This window comes from Alosa sapidissima, chromosome 6 (genome assembly GCF_018492685.1).
Source record: "Alosa sapidissima isolate fAloSap1 chromosome 6, fAloSap1.pri, whole genome shotgun sequence".
Classification (NCBI taxonomy): Eukaryota; Metazoa; Chordata; class Actinopteri; order Clupeiformes; family Clupeidae; genus Alosa; species Alosa sapidissima.
Genome location: NC_055962.1, coordinates 28,120,391 through 28,141,184, shown reverse-complemented (window position 1 = coordinate 28,141,184; position 20,794 = coordinate 28,120,391). Strand labels below are relative to the sequence as shown.

Sequence of the window (20,794 nt, the reverse complement as noted above, 5' to 3'; positions counted from 1 at the left end):
GAGTTATATGAAGAAAGAACCTTTTAACTCATTGAGTGCCAAAAACGTAATATTACGTTTTTCCTTCCCATGCGTTGAGTGCCAAAAACGTAATATTACGTTTTTAGCTTTTTTTTTTTTAAATTACGAAACTAGACACTCTAACACACCTTATATGTGATTTTGGGAACTCTGTGATGAATGGAAATGAAATATATGACGATCGAAAACTCATGAAAACGCACAATCTGGACATTTTATCTGGACATTTTATCATAACTCGGTTGCCGCTTTGGGTCGAATCAGTGATGCATGCACGTCAGGTCAAAACCAGGCCATTTTCGTGGGTCTATCACTAGGTGGCAGTCTCGCCAGGTCTCGCTGATCACTTCCCGGAAAGTTTACACAAGTAAGTAATAGGCAACACTTCATATTTCATGAAAGATGTTATATCTCCATTTCTAGAAAAAAAACTGCGATTTTGATGAACACTAGCCACTGTTTAGCTTGGGATTTCTCAGGAACAGAAGTGTGTAGAAATACACGGTTTGCACCCACCGAGAGCTTAAAGTCTCACCTTTTAATCGAGCTATTGTATGTGTTCATAGCTATAACACAGAATATGCTGTGGCTGAACAAAAATCATCAACAATGGTCTAGATTACTGGCACTCAAGGACAAAGCTCACGAAAACAGCTTGGCATTCAATGAGTTAATACAGTTCTGAACTTGACTTGCGCTTCATGTTGGGTCTAACTATGTGTTTTACCATGGCTTATATCCGTAATAAAGCCCTGTCTCTCGGGCCTTATTGCTTACGTAATGCGAGTTTAAGAGTAATGCTTGTAGTAATCCACCATGTTATTTGTTTGGAGTTTCGTCCAGTTCACAGCATTCAATTTTCAGACGTCCTCTCCCAGAAGCAACATGGGGGCAGTAGTAATTACTATTCCCCAAATTAAGACTGAATCACATCAGAGAGGAGTCTTGGGAACTGAACTACCTTGGGAATGTTGGGACCGCAATAAATCAATAAATCAGTCCCAGTATACGCAGTCATCTTGACATGAAGGTTGGTTTTTGTCTGCAGCTCAGAAAATATGAATTCGGTGTGTGTGTCTGTCTCTGTGTGTGTGTGTGTGTGTGTGTGCAGTATTTTGGCACCCTACTGTCAATATGTCATATCTGAGGCATAAACAAACCCCGGAGTGACGTCCATGTTCTCGTAAGGCAGGCTTTTTATTGGATGCCTGTATGTGTGCATAAATATTTATAAACATAAAATAGGTTCTAAAATTAAACAAGGTGAACAAAAACTCCCCCAATCTCCACCCCCCCCCCCCCCCCCCACACACACACACACACACATTAGCCCTGATCCCTGAAAAAAGAAAAACAAGCTCCATACAAGAATCTGGATCGATCCCACACTCCATATTAGCGTCGGGTTATTAATAGTGACGGGCTTACAGAATGACATCATGGGTAGGGTCAACGGGCCGTCCCGAAAGGCATTATAATGAGGGAGTACTGCTGCACGCACCCAGTTTTAAATGATGCAGGTGGTGCACGCCTCAGCCCTGGCGGCAAGAGCCAGGGCACAACACAGCCAGAGTACTGGGCCAGCTTAACAGAAAGTCTTGGCACATTTTTGGCATCCACCATATAAATTGCAACGTTTTTTTTTTTTTTTTAGGGTTGAGGGGCTGAGCAGAACCCTAACAGAATGAACTAACAAAGCAGTATAGAAACAGCAGTTTGAAAGTTCTACCACCTAGAATAAAAGGTTTACTGAAGCAGAGCGTTTCTCCACCATGCTGATGATCTATTCCCTCTCTCTGTTTCAAAACAGTAGCCTCCGTAAATCTCATATATCCTAAGATAATTTCCATGTGTGCTTAATTGAGAAATATGTCTCAGAGCGCTCTCATAACTCGCTGATCTGTCACACAGTTTGTTCATCCGCGAGGCCCTTCAGGCTTTCCATTCCCTTATGTCAGCGAGTGTGTGAGCCATAAATGTGCCAGGCGGAATATTCTGGAAGGGGGAAGCAGGAACCAAGTTGAGGGTGGGGTGGGATAGGGGAGTTTGAGGGGGGGGGGGGGGGGGGGGGGGTGGATAGGGGGAGGATGAAGTCTTTAGGTCAGCCAGCCATTCATTCCCCACTGCACAAAGTGCTTTGTTGGAGAATTCGCACCTTACGAGGAGTAATTATGGCAGTGAGTTATGGGGATTTATAAGTTACAGTAAATCAGCACCGTTGGATGTGGCTAACGAGTCTCAGATTCGGCCGATCGGGGGTGGGTGGGTGGGGTCGGGAAGTATCCTCGCCGCGGGCCAGCTTGCTAACGCCACTCACCGAACGGCAGAGTGTGGAGAAGAACAACGAAACGCTCGTTTACGCCCAAACCCTCACACAACGTGCGTCATTCTGAATATATGTGTGCAGTATTGTACAAAGGTTTACGAGTGACAAATCTTACGCTAGAATGAAAGAAAGTAAGAGTGGGAGACAGAGAACGACAGAGAGAGGGAGAGAGTGGAGAGGTTTGTTCAAAAAACGAGTCTTTGACACAAACGTTCAAAAAATGAGTCTTTGACACACACGTTCAAAAAACGAGTCTCTGACACAAACGTTCAAAAAACGAGTCTCTGACACAAACGTTCAAAAAACGAGTCTTTGACACAAACGTGGCACTGTGGAAGTAAGGGAGGAAAGAGAGAATGATTTGTGTTATGATGGAGTTTAAGTGGTTTTCCACAGAGCTCAACTCCAAGTGGGGAAAAAAGATTTAACAATGGTCTCGTAATGTGCAAGATCCTTTAAACAAACACATAAAACCCGATCTAAATTTTGCCACATTTATGGAGAGCTAATACTTGACCACGTATAAAACTGCTAATTGGGTCTTTTCTGTAAGTCTATCTTCTGGATATTTTTTTCTTCTTTGTGGGGAGGGTTCCCCCTCCTACCACCACCACCACCACCACCACCACTCTCTGCTCTCGCCAAATGAGATCTGGTGCGAGTGCCATTCATCCACTGGTCAGCCATTGTTGCAAAGCCAGATAAATATTTGCACTTCCCAGCTTTCCATGGACGCCATGAGGAGACCTCTTTGTACTGAAGGGGTCACAGACGTACCGCATCTTCCTACCATCAAGCCCAGGGTCTTTGCATCTTCAATCATCAATTACCCCTTTCAAAGTAAAGTAGTTTTGTGAAGGGGGGTGGGGGGCAGTTGTATGGACCACCAGCAGACATCCATGACAAAAGAGCAAAATCACTTCAAAACAGCAATGTGGACGAATGAGGTCTTCCCATCCCTTTACCCTCACCCAACAGATAGATACACTGGAATGCACTGGACTTAATTTCATCCGGATACGTTTGGAGAACGGGTGGCAATGAGATGGCCAACAGTTCACTCTTTCACACACTTAACGAGTATATAAAAAAAAACTGAAATAACAGGGTTGAAAATAAAATGTATTGACGCAGGAAGCTGTTCAAGCACACTTGATGCCAAAGGAACCGAAAGACCCTGACAGACGAATGAGGAAGAGATGTTCTTGTGCAGATTCTCTCCATGTTCTCCGTGCTCTATAGAGTCCACCTTGTGTTACAGTCCACGTCTGATGACTGAAAAACCCCCCCTCACACACACAGGGCCTCCAGACGCAAGAAGGGCGTCTCTGCTGAGCAAACACACACACACGCACGCACGCACGCGGGAGTGTTCTTCCACAGGCTTGGTGCATGGTTGCCAAACACAGATGGGACCCTTCAGTCACCTCCATCAAAATGTTTTTGTGCTTTCCATTCATGCTTGGTGATACAGGGGGTGGAGAGGGGGCTGGAATGAAGGGGGTGGGAGAGAGGAGGGAACAGAAAGAAACAAAGATCCATGTGTGACTAACGTTACTAATTAGCCCCAGCAGAGACGTCACGATAACAGGTGCTATTGGAAGAGCAACAACAACACTAACAAACAACAGCAGTGTTAGCATCTCTCTCTCTCGTTCACGGGACTCAACTGAATCGAGACCCTGTGCCAAAAAAAACACACGAAAAAAAGGCCTGCGAGAGAATCGCTCGGAGCACGTCGTAGATAAACATTTCAACCCACTCATTAAGCCAATAAAACGGGCCACATTATCTGAAGCCCTAGGTGATCGCGCCATTTACAACGCCGCATGATCAAAGCCAAGTCGCCTTAAAGAACACGCCGGCCTGCCTGCCTGTGAGTTGTAGTTTATAATCATTTGCCTGAGACTAGACAGTCAACACAGCTGTTTGGTTCCCTTGCAGCGATATTTAGACTCTGGGAGGCAGCACTGCACCCCCCCCCCCCCCCCCCCACCCACCGTGCTTCATCCTGAGTCCCCTCCAGCCAGGCCTTTCTTATGAGGGCCTCATTAAAAACAAAATCGCTGCAGCTGGCCTGTAAAGGTGTGCTACAGGGCTTTTGTCTCAGTCGGTCACCTCTGACCTCTGGAGGCGGCCAGAATGTGACACAAGACGCAGCTGAACTTGACTAATCAGAATCGTCGCCGTCACCACCACCCACCACCACCACCACCACCCACCACAGCACACACATTTGTGGTCAAAGCACCTGAAATCAGATTGTGTGTTGTGTTGTACCTCTCATTTTCTTCTTTCTTTTCATTGATACAGACACACAAAGTGGGACCTCAACCGGACAAAACATTCCTGTTTGTTTTCTCTTTCACAAACACAGACGTGCACACGGGCAGGTCTTTCTTCTTCTGCTCGTGAACCCAGAGACCTCAGGTAAGAAACGTTGGCACAAGGATCTGTTTGACGTGTGGGCTGGTGTGCTCAGTCGCTCGGTCGTGTTTGTCGCTGTGTTTATCGTGAGTGCGGAGTGACTTGGTGGACCTGTGGGAAAGTCCGCAGGTGCAGCAGGCCAGTGAGTGAGAGAGAGAGAGAGAGAGAGAGAGAGAGAGAGAGAGAGAGAGAGAGAGAGAGAGAGGAGAGAGAGAGAGAGAGAGAGAGAGCAGGAGAGTGTGAGAGAGATAGATATGTGCCCTCTATTGTAGTGATGTGTGGGGTCCACAAACCAAGATTTCAATCAATGGGAAAACACCCTATTGAAACCCTCCATACAGAGTTTTGCAAATTCATCTTAAAAGTACACAGATGTGCCACACACAATGCCTGCAGAGCTGAACTAGGCCAATATCCTTTAATTCTAAAAAAACAGAAAAGAGCGATCAAATTCTGGAAACACCTGATAAGTAGTGACCCCTGCTCATTCCATTATAAAGCCCTTCAATACCAGGAGATGAACAAAGAAAAATGTCCCCTAACTAAGCTGGTGCTGAGTTTGATCTCATCAGACCACTCCACACACACGAATGCCCCACTGACACCGCAGTATCTGAATCACAAAGCAACTGAAATTAGGATAAACCAAATTACAAAAACTATTAAACAAAATTACATAATCCGCTGGAAGAATCAAACAAAAAATCAAAGTAAAATGCAATTCTATTTGGCCTTAAACAGAGAATATCAGCTAGCACCCTACCTGACACACATTCAAGACAAAAACCTGAGAACCACACTGACAAAGTACAGACTCGGTGAACATAGCCTGGCAATAGAAGTGGGAAGGCACAGACAAACATGGCTGCCGAAAGACACTAGACTGTGCCACCACTGTGACCTAAACACAGTAGAGACAGAGATACACTTCCTGACACAGTGCACAAAATATGTTAACATTAGAAGAACTTATTTTGAAAAGATGACAAATGTCCTCCCTGAATTCCTGCAAGCGAGCGATGAGGAGAGGCTTTCATTCCTCACTGGAGAGAAAGAGAAATGCATCCTCCTTGCCGCTCAATATGTATATTCCTGCCATAATGAAAGGACCTGCTGATGTAAAACTTACACTACCTAAATATGAACATACACTCATACATACACACAGACACACACACACACACACACAAGCCCACACAAACATGCAGACACACACACACACCCTTTTCCATTGCTATAGTTCATAATTCATATTTGTGTACAATTATGATTATTGTGTTTTATTTGTGTGTTTCCTCTTCCCCTCCTCATTTGATGTATTTGACCCAAATGCTTTGGAAATACTGTACAACGTTATGGTCATGCTAATAAAGCTCCTTTTGAATTTGAATTTGATAGAGAGTGAGAGAGAGAGAGAGAGAGAGAGAGAGAGAGAGAAAGAGAGAGCAAGAGAGTGTGAGAGAGAGATAGAGAGTGAGATAGAGAGATAGAGAGAGAGGGAGGAAGGGAGAGAGAGCAGGAGAGAGAGTGAGAGAATGAGAGAATGAGAGAGAGTGTGAGTGAGTGAGTGAGTGAGAGAGAGAGAAAGAGAGTGATCGAGAGAGAGCAGGAGAGAGAGTAAGTGAGAGAGAGAGAGGGAGGAAGGGAGAGAGAGAGAGGGAGGAAGGGAGAGGGAGTCGGCACTAAGTTTATAGGTCACACTTCAGCTCACTGCTCCGACTGACCCCGTCACAGTGAAAGGAAAACAAAAAGGCTTAGCTTTTTACAGCGCCTGTTTGAACACGTTTAAGACACGAGCAAAGGATGGGGGCTGGAAACAAGGGAGATGAGGGCATGAAGGAGATCAAGTATCAGAATAATAACTAGTGTGTCAAAAAATGTTTTGGGTGAACTACAGAGTGGTTGGAAAGTGGCATACCGTCGTTTAGCAACTATTGCTAATTTCTGGCAAAATTTCCTGTGTACTGTTTGAGTTGATAATACTAGAACTTAACACTTCCTGAATGGCTTGTGTGCAATGCCTTCAGGCAGTGGAGCGTGTATTGTTTTGTGTATCTGACTGACTTCCACGTTTCATTCAGGGTTCATTTTTTTTCATTCATTTTTTTTTTTTAAAGTCTCTTTTTTTTTCTCATAGCGCCTGTGTTGCAACAGTTTAACCTTAGCCAAGCATATTTTGATACATCTTTGTCATTCATGGAAGGATTATGTTTCTTCAAAGGTAAACTATCTCTATCGCAGATCCATCTTGCTGTGTTCTTGTGCTCGGCAACTTTGTGGCATTTCTGTTTTGTTAAATACCTGCATCAAAGGCACATTATGTGTTCACTACACTTTTTTGTGTTACAAAATGGCCTGATTTGGTCACATTTTCTGTCCATAGTATACTTCTGCTAATATGAGTTGTGGAAGTGGTTTAGATTTAAAATGAAACACCAATTTGTGGATAAAAATGACTAAAAGGTGCATTTTGTGCCAAGAAAGTATTTTTAGTTCTTTTTTCTTTTTTTCCAGTTGTCAAGGTGCTCCTAAGTCTAGCCATTAATAATAACATATAATGTTGGAATATTATGACATATTTTGGAATACACAGGCCTGTGTGTGAAAAATGCCAAGCGCTCACCATGATTGTGAACCTACACATTTCTGTTTTTGTTAAATACCTGCATCAAAGGCTTATCTTGTGTCACTATGCTGAGAAAAGATATTGCATCATGCCTCACATTGATGCATCATCCCTGTAAATAGATTTAACTAAAAAGTACATGTATGTCATGTCCTATATTGTGCCTTATTGGCTTTCCTATGACTGATGGAATGTGTAACATTGTCCTTCTGCTGGAACAGTATGGTGGGGAAGGCATGCCCCATACAGACAGCACTCTGGGGTCTTCTGGCCGTCACAGGCTGGTTGACTGGGGTCAAAAAAAGAGGCCCTGACCACGGAAGGTTGTGCAATTGTGTTGCAATGGTGCTTTAATCAGGTCTAAATAAAAGCCATAGTTGTTATCAGTAAAAAAAAAAAAAAAGAATTTTAAAAAGTTCCATGTTCTATCGTCTAGGCCTATTCTATTACTTTCTATTAATAATGTTTGAAGTTTTTTTTTTTTTTACCATGGTATTGTTTCAGTATTGGTATCGAGATACATAGGCAAGGTACTGTGTCAAAGTCATAATTTTGGTATTGTGACAACACCATGACACTGAAGACCAGGCCAAGTGCCGTGAGCCTGACCGTCTACCACAGCTGTATGGAATCCCAGCTATGTTTACCAGCGAGTCCGCCACAAGTATGACGACTTTGTTCCCTCACCACCCCCCCCATCCCTCTCCCCCCCCTCCACTGTCTGTTCGGTCCCATCCCAATGAGGTCCACTTTGAACAGACACTCCAAATTTACCAGGAAATGGTCCAAAATGACTTACTCGAAATGGTCTCATCCTGAGTGGCGTATGTGTATTTGAACTAGTGACAGTAAATGTCTGGAAGACAGAGAGAGGGAGTGTGTGAGAGAGAGAGAGAGAGAGAGAGAGAGAGAGAGAGAGGAGAGAGAGAGAGAGAGAGAGAGAGAGGGAGTGTGAGAGAGAGAGAGAGAGAGAGACAGAGAGAGGGAGTGTGTGTGAGAGAGAGAGAGAGAGAGAGAGAGAGAGGAGAGAGAGAGAGAGAGAGAGAGAGAGAGAGAGAGAGAGAGAGAGAGAGAGAGAGAGAGAGAAAGACAGGAGAAAGAGAGAGACATACGGTGGGAGTGTGGACGACCAAGACAGGCGTTTCATGACTGATCTGCACTGGAAAGTGTTTGAAAAGAAGAAAAAAAAGTGTGTTTGACAAACACGTTGAGAAAAATCCACGCCTCGGCTCAGACATAAGTATGTCAAAGCAAACATATTTAAGCTAGCGCGGCGCTTTATGTCTCGCTAGCGTGTGACAGAGATGAATGGAAACGGATCACTTACCAGTGGAATCTCTGGCCAGATGAGCAGTGCTATTCATGCGCTCCAGTTGCCAAAGTCTTCAACAAATCAGCTGTACAGGGAAGAAAGAGAGAGAAATACCAGCATTTAACATCCATCACAGAAAAAAAGATGTTTACACAAACCTGTACCAGTGTGTGTGTCTGTGTCTGTGCGTCTGTAGCTGCTTTCAGACTTGGTGTAAGACTGCATGTTCTGCGATCATAAAGCGGTTGGGCCGTATATCTGAACAACGTATGTCCCCACATTTGGAACTCCAAACTTAGGCGGCTCTTACACTACTCCCCTCCTAGCATTTCGGACAGACATTATGTAAATGAGCTCATGTCTGAATGAAGCGAAGAACATGCAGAGATTCTGTTCATGTGCGTCGGTGTCGTTCACACATCATGTCCGCATGTAAGCATCATATCTGAATCATCTGAAAGGGTCGGACGTCCGTTTGACAAAGATCCGCATATAGTGCGGAGGACATGTCTGAAAACAGTTATTGTCTCTCTGTGTGTGTGTATGTGTGTGATTGAGTGTGTTGTTCGGCATGCATGAATCCACAAGTGAAATTACATGAGCACCTTACTCTGGTAAACTAATCATTCCTCAGGGTTGCCTCTTCGGATAATAAACTAGTCTGCTCTCTAAACTTGGCAGCACAGAAAGTTTACGACTCCTTAAGTGAAGTGTTGGTGAACCCATGCTGTCTTACTCTTTGACTCGACGTGCTATTTGCCTCCATGCAAGTGATATGGAAAAGCCACAAGAAGAATAAACGTAAACAGCAGTCGCCCACAACGTGTCATTCCACATGACAAGAGGGCCAGGACAAACAAACCAGCCGACAAAATACACAAACGTTCACACATACACGCGTGCACAGACTAATGCACACATACACACACCACACACACACACGTATGCACACTCAGAAAATGCTTGTCTTTATGAATACTGGGCCCAGTGTTGCCGTGCCAGTCGTCACCTTAATTGGGGGAGAAAGGAGAGAGGAAGGAGAAGGCGTCTGTGACATGCTTCCTAGGGTTTTCAAAAGCCACCTCTCAGGACGTCCCGTGCCTAATGGTTGCACCCCAGCCTCAGTCACCTTGACCCCCCTACATCCCCATCCCTCCACTACCCCACCATTGCCAGTCTATATTGACCCCCTCCCCGGCCCTCAGGTCACTGGAGACCCCGAAGCGACTCTATCACTGTTAATAAGGTCACAAGGGGTCGACATGAAGATTGCAGACACTGGCAGGGGTGCTCAAAGCCCCCTTTCAAAAAACTGTGTGTGTGTGTGTGTGGGGGGGGGGGGGGGGGGCGCAAGATTGGCAGAGGCTCTAACAGCGGGCAAGTTCCCCAATAGCGATGTGGTCGCTGGGCACTGGGTCACCGGCGGGCGTCGCAGGGGGCTGCCGAAACAGGAGTTTGTTGAGTGCCATGGGAACATATGGTTCGCATCGCCAATTAATGGAGGTGTGGGGAGGTGATGACAAGAGGAGTGGACTGGCGGAAGGCTTCATGGTGAGAGTGAAGTGGACACTTCCATCATTAGCCACAGAACTCGCTTTGAGAAACACAGGGTCAGTGTGGAAAGAAATATATAACTTCTGAAATGAGAGTATAAAATAAAGATTTATTTTAGGTAACAGCCATTGGAGTTTTTTTCCTGGTTGGTGAATTTTGTTACCGATTTTTTTTTTGTTACCGATGTACTTGCAAATGAACACTGAACAGCCTATTTTATGGCCATCTTTTTTTTTTTAAAAACACACACACTCAAAAAATGTGGTCATTTGCTATATCCTCTGGCAATAATCCTAAAAACAACGGCCTGACTGCCAGAGAGGCTATAGTTTAACTCAACGCTGACCACAGCCACGGCGTCAACGTTTCCTTCAAACCTCCACGCCGAGGGGATTAAAGAGTGATGTAAGGTAAGAATCCATAATCCTGTGACACTGTGTATCAACATCACTTTTTTATGGAGGCCTCTTGCTCTCTCTGCACTCCTCCTCCCCCCCCTCCTCCCCCCTTCTCTCTCTCTGTGCATTCAAGATATGTACGTATGTAACCATTTACCACAGGAAGCATGTGGTCCGTATTAGAGAGAGAGGAAAGGAGCATCATTAGCATTTGACAAGAAAATAAATCCCGCCTCACCGCGGTGCTGTTTTTTCCTCTTTCAGAAGGAACAAATAATTACGATATGATTATGTTTTACACGTGACTAGTAAAAATGGTTCAGGAAATCCTCTAGATGGTCGTTACATGAAGCAAGCTACACATTTTGCCAAGCAAGTGAGAGAGGGAAAACAAGTCTGTCTTAAAACAAGAAGAAAGTCATTCATTAATTCATGTGCAAATGTGATATCAACACTCAAGAGAACTATTTAAAATACGAAAAGAAAGAAATGCACTCTGATATCTTTCCAAGGAATGCTCCCTCTCAATTTACATGAGGCCCTATTCTCCACGATCATTCGGCCCAAGGAATTCACATTTCGTTTGCCCGCTCACTAACCAGGTCATCGTCTTCACAAGGCCAGACTTTTCAGACCCAGCGTGGGTCCAGCGGGCCCCATTACTGCAATCAGGTTTGGTCAGAGTGGTGGTCAACACACACTTCACAAGGAGTCAGTCCACCTCAGTGAACCCACTCATGCTGCTGCAGCAGCAGTCTATCAGTGCAGCCAGGAGAGGCGTTATCTAACAGTGGTAAATTACATGAAACTCCCCCCTACCCCTGTTAAATATTACGCTAAACATACTTCTCTACACATCTATGTGTTTGCGTTTTCCTCACTATGATTACTTCAACGACAGCACTTTCATCTGAACATTTCGTACAGGTGAATTGAGGATATGGTGAAGATAATCACTTGAATTCATCACGTGAATCTGGCTGGGTGCATCCCAAGTAGGAATCTCTCCACATTCTACTCCCTCACTCTCTCTCTCTCTGTATGTCTGTCTCTTTCTATCATGCAGGCCAGACATGTATACACACACACACACACACACACACACAAAATCTTTCCCATTCTCCTTCTCATCGCGCCGAGCCCAGTAGCTGACTGGCTGGGCTCAGCCTTGTAAACAGACACATTCCACAGAAGGTGCGCAGCGGATTCCTCTCCTCACACGGTCCCCACTATCTCCCAGGCCAAATAGCTTTTCCCATCACTCCGGCAACACAATCCCGGGATAAGAGGAGATTCACACACACACACACACACAGGAATAACTCATGACGATGATAATAAGGAGAGTTTTGCACTGCCTCTTCATATTCTTGGGCAGAGGGTGGACTCCTTGGTTTGCTGCCACAAGTAAGCGATGCCCTTTCCAATCGCTTCAAACATGCCCTTGTTTTATGTTTGGAAAATGTCAAACAACTTTTGCTCGGGACGGGGTCTACTCAGGCCAGCGACAGATCCCCAGATAACCACAAAGCCAACTGAGCTATCTGAGCGAAATCATGGTGTGCCTTTCCCTCGACTTAAACATGATATTTAATGACTCAAGGTCGAGGATTCTCTGTCGTTCAGGGTTTACTCGAATGGAAGTCTTGCTGACTTCTTCCGCCAACTGCAAGGCATCAAAGAAATCAAAGAGGCCCTTTCAAGACCCCCGAGAAACTCGAAGGGGGAAAAAAAAAGTCATGGTGTGCCATGCCAGGCAGCAGGATAAACCAAATCGGGCAAGGGCCTTATGAAAACCTTTACTTTACACAGCCCAGGGATGAATGCCAAAACATACTTTGGCTGGATTTAATCCCCACCCCCCAAAACACACTTAAAAAAAAAAAAAGGTTGATATTTCTTTGTGACCTCCCAACTGTATACATGCACGACACCAAAACTGCCGAGGCGTGCGTGGGTGGGTGTCCGAGGCGTGGGTGGGTGTCTGTCTGTGGGTGTCTGGAAGGGGTGACTTGAAAGAACACTTAAGATGCGTGTTCCTGAAGCGCTTAACAGCCAAGGACAGCAACAAAAAAAGCATAGTGGAGAAAGTAGATTCGTAACTGCCTCTGTGGCTGGGACCTTGCCAGAAGCTTGCTCTTTCCATATCTCTCTCTCTCTCTCTCTCTCTCTCTCTCTCTCTCTCTCTCCTCTCTCTTTCTTTCTCACTCTCTCCCTCCCTCTCATTACTTCATGTTCTCCCTTTTTCGGTCTCTGCCCTGCTTGTCTTATTTCAGCTGTTTGATTTCATGCTAGATATGTAAATTGCTTCTGAAACTAACACTATACTCCACGCGGGCCTAGGGTTTTAGGACCAAGGGGGGGAGAAAGAGCGTTTCGGATGACACGGGGATATCAACATGGGAAATCTTTGGTGATGAAAGCCAAGGAACAGGGAGGGAGACGGAGAGGGGGCCGACTAATGGCAAAGCCAAATGCGACTGGAGTAATCCTCTCTAAACAAATTAAAGAATGGGGGGAAAGAAAGCAAAGAAAAAAAGAATAAAAAAAAAAAGAATAAAAAAAAAAAAAAAGAATCATATGCCCCTTGAAATAAAATCCACTGCCGAAAGCCCAGAGCAGACTGAGGACTAGAACTCACGATGCTTGTCTGAGTAACGTCAGAACCTCAGGCTACAAAACTTAGGCTGCAAAAAAAAAAAACGAACTCCAGACTTGTCACTTTCACCACACCTGTTGCCATCACTCTTGCGTGGGCGGCAGGCTGCCAGGACACAGAGTAACAACCGGAGGCGACCTCACCTCTCTTCTCATCACATCTCCCAGAGCTAACTTTGTAAGAGACACATCAATACTGAGCCAGGAAATGCGTGTCTTACAGGAACCAGTATCATCAGCTCTTTGTTGCACTGCGACCCCCTCAAGCTGGACGTTACACAGAACAAACAGTAATCAGTCATCGAGATTTCAAACAAACATGTTGGCCGACACGAATAACACCCCAGAAAGTTATGGTGACGACGTTATGATGTTTTTTTCTTCTGTGCAGCCAATGTGGTTCATATTAGAATGAGCACATGATTCCTATCTGCCTTGATGGTGCCAAGTCACGTTTCGCAAATGTAGAAGTATTCTCCCCAATCGATCCCTCCCGTGATTATCCACCCATATTTCTGGGCAGGCTGCGGAGCTCTGAGGATTGCCAGAGATGGCGAGGGGCGACGCCACACCTGTTCCAGGACGTAGCTCTGGATTTCAGGGTTCCCAGGAGGAACCGGGAGAACGGAAAACAAAACTTCCAGGGTTTAATTAAGAGGGGGTCACCAGATCTAAGCCTACCACCGACCTGCTTCTGTTCCCAAGCGTCTTCCTCCACGGGGAAATTATTTGGATGACAACTTCCAAATGTGATTTATGCATTGTGTTTGGATGAAAGCCGCAAAATGCAGTTTTTGCATATGTGGTTGACTGTGTAATTGCCATCAAGTCAGAACTCAGTCTTTAGCATATAAAAGATCAGACGCATCCATTTTCATCACCTCCATTTAAAACAATAAATTATTACTTCCACCCTCAGGGCCGCTTCGCTTGAATGGTAAATGGCAATTTTGCATTGCGGAATGATGGGACGTGACTGTTTTCATCACATCATAACTTTTTCAATCAAATCATCATTCCATTAACCAAACTATTTCATAATTTACCACTATTTGTAATTTCACATCCATCTCTAACCATCTACTTTTCAATTCCCATGAAATGGCATTTAAATCAAAATGTATTTACTGCTTCCACCGCTCAGAGATGAATGTGTCAAAATGTGGGATTTAGCACCAATTAAACACAATTTCTAAAATGTTAAGTATGTGTTGCACATTTAGACCATGGTTGTACACTACACAACATTTCTGCAGATCTCTCATATTTGGGAACTAGTTATCAGTAAAATCAACTGCCTTTAAGTGGCAGGCACTATTCAACAACCAACTACAGTAGTTAACAGATATTGCCGGTAGATCTTTTTTTCACATGAAGTGTTAGTTCTGTCAAGTTTAAATACTGCGGACATTTACAAGGCAAATCATTAACAGACAGAAACAACAAACCTCCCACAACATTCAATGGACAAATCAGGCTGTAAAAACTCTGAGGCAAGAATACATTACAGTCCTTATTTACCAAGCATCACCTTAAAATTGAGTGTTAGTGATTATTATAATGCATTATTGATACATTACAGTTTCATTATGAAATGTTGAGTAGATTAGTATTTTACTATCTACTCAAAGGGAAATGATTAAACATGTTGTGTGTGCATGTTTTTGTGTGCCTGTACAGAAAAACACCCAAAAGCACTACACAACTCTGAACCATAAATACTTTGGAACTTAAAAATGTGGAAACTTAATGCCAGACTAATGACTAATGACAGCAGTTAAAGCAATGTTAACTGAGCATTTTAAGTGTACTTATTTTATGATTTAAGTTGACTTTAGATGGGTGCACTGAACAGACCAGAAAGCATAGCAATTAGGCATCTGGACCAGGTCTTCATGATGAAGATGAAATGAATGCAGAGGCCACTGACGACAGAAATAGAGTGAAACACAGAGGGCAGAATGATAGAGCTACAGAATTTTTAAACTCTTTTATTTTTAAAGAGAACACTCAGCTTCGACTGTGTTAAGTGCAGTCGACCCGTGCTGTACTGTTTGCAGGGCTGCAATACCAGGCCCGCACTGTCATGGTGCTTTCAGGGTTATGGACACAGGGAAGGGAAGCCAACATCTGCTTTCTGTAGTCCACGCCTCCGGACTGACAATTTCTCTCAATCAAGGAAGAGGAACAGTCTCCCCCACACCCACACCCACACACACACACACACACACACACAACAAAACATGGAAATGGGCCTTTGTTTCGGGTCTTATTCAACTGGCAAATTTGAAATATTCCCGTTACATGTCGTGTAACCAAATACAGTAAGATTGAACATAAGGAGAACCCTTATGCAAACAAATTCCAAATAATGAGAGCAAAATCAATACTCGACTGGGAGGGGGGAGTGGGTGGTTTTAAAGCAAAATCTAAATAAATGTTAAACTCTCCCAGATAAATGTAATTATGAAGACAGTGCATAAACACACACACACACACTAAGTCCGGATGTGCCAGTGAAGAAGGTGGCGCAGCCTCTGCCAACCTTTTAAAGAAAACAAAAAGGCACACGGCCTGCAGCTGCCTCTTATGAGTAACAATAACAGCAGGCTCCGAAGGAGAGAGAGAGAGAGAGAGAGAGAGAGAGGATAGAAGAGAAGAGAAAAGAGAGAGAGAGGATAGAGAAAAGAGGAAAGAAAAGAGTAAAAGATACGTAAGAGAATAGGAACATGAAGCTGACTCTGCACACCTGGAAGTGCACATCAACAAACAAAACCACTTTCTACCTTAGCCAATTCTACCTACCAATTCTACCTTATTCAGATATGCACTCCATAAATCCACCTGATTGGCTACAGTAGCACAGCTAATGGCCAATTAGGCAAGATCTCTGAGCTGACCTGGGGTTTTGGGAATGTAATTTGCGCTATAGTTGCAAAAACAAAGCTGTTTTTGGTTTTTGGCTGAAGGAGGGGGGGGGGGGGGACTGAGAGAGGGTGCCTAAATTGAAAGCACGCTCACACAAAAACAACTCATTTTTTTGGAAACCCCACGGAAGAAATATGAGGTTTTTAAAAATAACTCCAGAGATGAAAGCATTTAAACCACTTGCAGCAGTTAGGAGGCATGCTGGAAAGTAGAAACAGTGATCAGCTGCACGGGAATAAATGCATTACAATCTCATGAAGGCCAAATAACAGCATATCTGTGTATACAAAGATAAATCAACTTTAGCACAAGCAAAATTAACTCACAATGCGTACGTGTTTCAAAGAGAAGCTGTAACACTGGAGAAACGTAGCCGGCATCGGTGCGTTTTACAAGTTCCCCATGGGCCATGGGGAATAAAACTCCACGCACTTAACCTCATCTGTGGGCTCAGTAGCTCTCCTACTGGTCTTGAGAGGTCCATAAAACAGCTGTGTTTACGGTAGAGAAGCAGCGGCACGACTCCCCCCCCCCCCCCACACACACACACACACACACACTGACTGGACACTGGACACCCCCCCCCCCCCCCCACACACACACACACACACACACACACACTGACTGGACACCCCCCCTCCCCCCCCCCCACCACACACACACACACACACACACACACACACACACTGACTGGACACTGGACACCCCCCTCCCCCCCTTGCCACCACCATGTGACTTGAGACTGACTGAGAGCTTGACATAATCAAACAATCCAAATTACAAATTCAAGTAATTTTTTTACATTAAATGGATACGTTCGGACGTGAAGTCACTACCACATAGGGTGGAAAAGAAAACAAACAAACTCAAAACAGTTGCAGATGCTCACCTTAACTTAACCACCACTGCCTGGCTCCACACATTGATAAAACAGTGCAGATGCTCACCTTAACTTAACCACCACTGCCTGGCTCCACACATTGATAAAACAGTGCCCCCTACAAGACAAACAACCTCGAGCTGCGGAAACAGAGACAGTTGCCGGTTTTCAAACGAGGGCTCTAATCAAGACAAGGGGCTGATATCAAGGGCACTTGAAAAAGCACTGGCGTGGTGCGAGGCGAGCCAGCTGAGTCACTTCCTCGCATTATTGCCGGTGTTTGTCTAAGCTGGCGTGTTTGTCGGCCCGGAGGGAGAGGGGGAGCGAGGCCATCGGGACAGCAGGGCGCACGTCCAGACTGCCGCTGCAGCAAGCACAGGGGTGGACGGAGGGAGCAGAGTCAGGGAGAGTGACGTAAGGCCCCACACGTCTGCCAAAGTGTGTGTGCGTGCGTGTGTGTGTGTGTGTGTGTGTGTGTGTATGAATGTACCTATAAGTACGGGTGTGTGTGTGTGTACCTAAAAGTATGGGTGTGTGTGTGTGTGTGTGTGTGTGTATGAGTGTACCTATAAGTATGGGTGTGTGTGTGTGTGTATATGAATGTACCTATAAGTACGGGTGTGTGTGTGTGTGTGTGTGTGTGTGTGTGTGTGTGTGTGTGTGTATGTGAATAAGGGTGAATATGTCCATGTGTCTGCCAAAGTGTGTATGTGTGTGTGTATGAGTGTACCTATAAGTACGGGTGTGGGTGTGTGTGTGTGTGTGTGTGTGTAAGGGTGAATGTGTCCACGCGTCTGCCAAAGTGTGTGTGCGAGTGTGCTGGCTGAGTGTGTGTCTGTATAAGGATGTGTGTGTGTGTGTGTGTGTGTGTGTGCGTGTGTGTGTGTGTGTATAAGGGTAAATGTGTCTATGCGTAATTTTGTCCCAAGTGTGAGAGTGTGCGGCAAGACTGTGACAGAGAGTGAAAGAAAGAGAGGGAGAGGGAGAGGGAGAGGGAGAGAGGGAGAACTGAAAGGAGCTGGCCGAACACTCCTGATGTAAAAGGCTCTTTGTTTCAACACATGCTAGAGCGACACGCAGAGATCAATAACTGAGCGTGTTTAACAGGAGACGTGTCTCCAGCGCTCCCATGATGAATCATTGCATTAATGGATCAGATATTAATGGGTTGCAGGCTTCAAGTTACTCTAATCTGGCTCACACACAAGGACACACACTAAGACACACACACACACACACACACACCCACCCACAAACACACACACACGCACACAAACATACACACACGCACAGTTTGATTTCGAATGCACGTTTATGACCTTCTGGCCTCTCTTTAAGTAACTTACAGTAACTTCCATTAGTTTGTGTTCTGGAGGGAGGGGGGGGGGGGGGGGGGGTGGAGGTCTGGAGGAGCGGAGTGTTGGCAGGGCTCAGGCGACCCAATCAGGCCCCACAATAATGGGGCCAGTGGACCAGGCTGCCAGGTCTGCAGAAAACCTCATTAATGAACGCTGTGAGTATGTCGGGGCACGAGCTGTGCTGAGCCCACGCTTAGTAGAATCCCAGTGTACAGTGTTCCCACACTGACACACAAACACACACACACACACACACACACATACACGCGAGAGAAGAGAGTGTGTGCCCACACAAACACACATATGCACTCGCGCTCACACACGCACATGAGAGCAGCAGAGTGCATGTGTCTACATGTGTGTGTTTGTACGGGCCCACACAGAGTGCACATTGATATACGAGCAGAATACAGCCATAAAAATGGAACTACTTCAAAGGTGTGCTAATTTAGGTGTGCTAATTTCTGAAAAGTTAGTTGACACTCTAGGGAGCATCACCAAGAGGTATAACAATTAAAAAATAATACCAAAGATACTTTATTTTAACTTTATCAACCATCTCTGATAATACACCAAAGCCGGTCATGGACGTTAACATCAATGTCAACATAGCTGCAAGAAAACCTTTTCTGTGTTTCTGTATGTGTGCTTTGAAATCAGTGGGTTATGGGAGAAAGAGGGTTGCGAGACTTGACTAACGTTTGGTCGCGAGACAAAAAGTTTGAGAACCACTGGGCTACCAGTACACACGTGTGTACATATTCACTCATATCAATATCTAATGGCTTCGGATGGCCAATAATCAATATTGGCTTAAGATTTTGGGACAATATTCCTTATTTATCTGTTGCAGAAGCAAAATGCATAAACTGAATTATTATGACTTAATGACATTTTCAATGAGAAACAACCCAGACACCACTAGGAAAAATCATCATTCTACAAAGCTAAAAGTAGCAGAATACCCAGACATCATTGAAAAAAAGTAAGTTAAGTTCTATTTAGTTTTAAAACTATTTTTAAAAACAATTTTTTTCGTTGTGGCTTTTTTGGAAACAAATAGTTCGCAACACACGCTGAACTTGAATCCAACATATTTCAGAACACAGCTGATCAACCGTCTGCTTTCACTTTTGAATAAAGTTCCATTGCACGAAGTGACCGGACTACTTGCGAAGTGTTATGAAAGACTTAAATCAGAAGCACAAAAACCGTTGCCATTGACAGCGGTAATTATATGTTTGCAGCGGCAATTACATGAAAATAATTTACGATAGAATGTTGGGAAATCCCATTCAAGTCAATGGAGCGTTCTACTAGCATTGTGAAGGGCTGTATAATAAAGTGATACATTATCAAACCCTGGTGCGTGCATACAGGCGTGCACACTTGCACGCATAAGCACACACACCCAAACGCACACACAGCGCTTTGGGAATGGTGACTGTGCAATGTCTCCGCTCAGTAAGAAGCCTGTACTACAGCAGCACCAGCCCAAGCAGAATGAGTATTCATTTAACTCAATGGAGTGGAAAAGTCTTTCTCCGACAGTTTCATAAAGAAACAATCAAGAGAAATGTTTCCCTATCGTGCACACAACTACTATTGACGTAAGAAGATTTAATACATCAATTGACTTTAAATGATCCCAGTTCTTTTTTTTTTTCTTTTCTGATGACAGCCATTCATAAACTGATAGACTGCACTGGCGCACCATAAAGGCCTTCACTTCCCACGGCAGGGCTGCATACTTGATCTTAAACCACAGCTAAATCGTAAACTTCCCATTTATGCAAAACATTGGCTGTCGTCATCAAACCGACATCCCTAGAAGGGAGCAGCATGCTAAATGCATTTGCTTGGCAGGCGACACTTCTTTTCCTCAAGCTGTTATAGACCTGGAGTGTTACTTACTTCACAGGACTCCATTCAAACAATGGAATGAGGCAAAAAGTGTAAAAAAAAAAAAAACGGGTTTCGGGCTGAGGAACTTCGAGGGAACCAAAACGTACTTGCCGCCTCCACTGCAGCATGGCAACCCAATCAGTGGGCCCGGAGGGATGGGGTGTGGGTGTGTGTGTTGGGGGGGGGGGGGGGGGGGGGGTTATCTTGGGCAGCCTCCAAGCTTAGCATGCTGGAGCTCCTTTCCCTCTCTCTCTCTCTCTCTCTCTCTCTCTTCCTCTTTCTTGCTCTCTCTCTCTGTCCTCTGGTTTGTGTCAGTGTAATGGACATTTTGTGAAGGCCTTTTTGGAGACACACAGATGGAACTCTGGGGAGATTTATTGTAAGGAGCAACGGAGTATGTG

At 44.7% G+C, this 20,794-nt stretch overlaps 1 protein-coding gene across 7 annotated transcripts in view; it reads right to left on the bottom strand.

The window, feature by feature from the left end:
- Positions 1 to 20,794, bottom strand: part of disp1 (dispatched homolog 1 (Drosophila)) — a 63,107-nt gene that overhangs the window by 32,443 nt on the left and 9,870 nt on the right. For all 7 annotated transcript variants that reach the window (XM_042095488.1, XM_042095493.1, XM_042095495.1 and 4 more), the window contains one exon: positions 8,728 to 8,797. The gene's annotated coding sequence lies outside the window, so the exon portion shown is untranslated. The remainder of the gene's footprint in view (positions 1 to 8,727; positions 8,798 to 20,794) is intronic.